General features: G+C 33.3%; 1 pseudogene; it reads left to right on the top strand.

Annotated features, from left to right (window-relative positions):
• Positions 1–2,562, top strand: part of LOC139886664 (NADPH-dependent aldo-keto reductase, chloroplastic-like) — a 10,130-nt pseudogene extending 7,568 nt beyond the window's left edge.

Raw genomic sequence — 2,562 nt, 5'->3', positions numbered from 1 at the left:
AAAAAAAAAAAAAAAAAAAAATTCCCCTTCCCCTTACATGGTCACTTCCCCATTAATCTCTCATATATATATATATATATATATATATATATATATATATATATATATATATATATATATATATATATATATATATATATATATAAAACCTGCAACGTCACTTTTTTGTTCCTCTTTAGCCAATGTTTATAAGTTTCTGCACATGACAGTTAGATCATAGTGTTTATATTGACAGTTAGATCATAGTGTTTATATTCAATACAACGTGCAGTACAGTTATGGCTTATCATTGTATTTTATCAATTTATTTGGATGACGCCTATTATCTAATCATCATGTGTTTGTACTGCAGATTGGGTATCGCCACATTGATTGTGCCCAAGCATATGGCAACGAAAAGGAGGTATGCAGGTTTACCAAAATGCATGTACAATAACATCTGAGACATAAGCTTGTAAATTTCACTAAATGAAATCGTCTGATGCATATACAATCTATATGACAAATCAGTCAATATTTTGCCTAGCCCAAAACATTACATAAATTTGTTTAAAATAAAGCATAACATGATTCTGCCTTTACGGTTTTGAAGATTGGTGTAGCTTTAAAGAAGCTGTTTGATGATGGTGTGGTGGAGCGAAAAGATTTGTGGGTTACCTCCAAACTCTGGTTTGTAATATTCATTCTTTTAGATTCATATTCTTGTATTCACATTCTGTCGTTATTACTAAGGCATGTCGCCTAATTCTGCAGGTGTAGTAATCATGCCCCGGAAGATGTACCTCTTGCATTAGAACAAACTTTGATAGACTTGCAGCTTGACCATCTTGATTTGTACCTAGTAAGTTTACCGTCTCTAAGAATGTACAAGATAGGTTAAACAGGGTTCAAATTTTTGAAAGAGGCCAAAATTTTTAAAATCCTTTATATACACTTGTTTGCTATTGGTCCAAGTGAGGCAAAGTCAGAAGTCATTTTGATTGAAAGATTTTGAAACAATAAATAACTTGTTTTGATATTTAAAATGATAAATGTTTAGTTGTAGTATACTTTTTATATGTATCGAAAACTTCAAAGTTTATAAGGTTCCATTTTGTATCTCGAACATGAACTTATGCAGGGGCAGACTTATGAAGGGTCAACCGGGGTCAGCCGCCCCTGACGACCCATGTTTTCTTCCAGTATATTTATTTGTTAAAGTTTAACGTTTAGTGTATTTATATGTTAAAAGTCGACAATTTGCCCTGGTTCTCTTGTTTGCATCTTTCTATCACAGTCTTTGATCAACTTAGCATGTTGATATGCAAAAATGACAAATTACAGTTAGGTGTAACACACATTTATTTTTCTGCTCCTTTTTTTATTCATAAGAAAAGGGAATTACATGTTGATATTTGTAGTTCCGACTTATTTAATAATAATGAATTATACTATATATTTAAGATTCACTGGCCTGCACGTATGAAGAAGGGAACCACCAGTTTAAACCCTAAAAATCTCATTCCGAGTGATATATGGAATCATGCTATGATAATGGCATGACCCGAGCTATCGGTGTTAGCAATTTTTCTTCAAAAAAATTGGCAGATTTATTAGCGGTTGCACGTGTTCCCCCTGCTGTGGACCAAGTTGAGTGCCACCCTTTATGGCACCAAACCAAACTACGCGAATTCTGTAAATCTAATGGGGTCCACCTTTCAGTAAGTCATCAAAACTGACAAATTTTAATAATTAATACTACTTTTATATCTACTAGATGTACTTACTTTGACTATGTTTTTATTTCAAATATTTAGGGATATTCGCCGCTTGGTTCTCCGGGTGCAGAATGGCTCAAGGGCAATGTACTGCAGCACCCCATTCTAACGTCGGTTGCAGATACATTAGGAAAAACTCCTGCACAGGTTGCACTACGTTGGGGTTTGCAAATGGGTCACAGCGTAATTCCCAAAAGTACGAATGAAGCACGTATTAAACAGAACTTTTCTGTATTCGATTGGTCCATTCCTGGTGACTTGTTTGTTGAGTTGTCCAAGATTGAACAAGTAAGCTTTTTTTTGGTGCTTTAATACGATGAACCAATACGTTTATTAATTGAAAGAAAGAAAAAAAAAATTAAAATAAAATAAACTTCAACTTATAAATGATGTTGTCTTGCAGGCTAGGATTATCCAAGGTGATTTCTTGGTTGATGATTGTAGTGAGTATAAATCCGTTGAAGAACTATGGGATGGCGAGATCTGATAACACACTTGATCAATTTATTTATGTTATAACTATGCAATGTAAACAATATCCTAGTACTGATATAGTGATGTACTGAATTGCAATTATGCATGACTTATACTTTTATGTGGTCTAGTCAAATTTCTGAAATGAATGTAAGTTTGGAAATTACGTTCAGTGTTATGTTCTCCTCATGGACGGATTTGAGGGCGTGTATCATGCGCGTTTGCACATGGCCCATAATTTAAAGGAACATATAATCCAACAAAATGTATTACTTGTGAAAAATATTGTTATGACTGATGTTGATATTTAACCTAATTTTTTTAGTATTTA

This window comes from Rutidosis leptorrhynchoides, chromosome 1 (assembly GCF_046630445.1).
Source record: "Rutidosis leptorrhynchoides isolate AG116_Rl617_1_P2 chromosome 1, CSIRO_AGI_Rlap_v1, whole genome shotgun sequence".
Lineage (NCBI taxonomy): Eukaryota > Viridiplantae > Streptophyta > Magnoliopsida > Asterales > Asteraceae > Rutidosis > Rutidosis leptorrhynchoides.
Note: the sequence above shows the minus strand (reverse complement) of the source record. Positions and strands in the feature narration are given on the sequence as shown.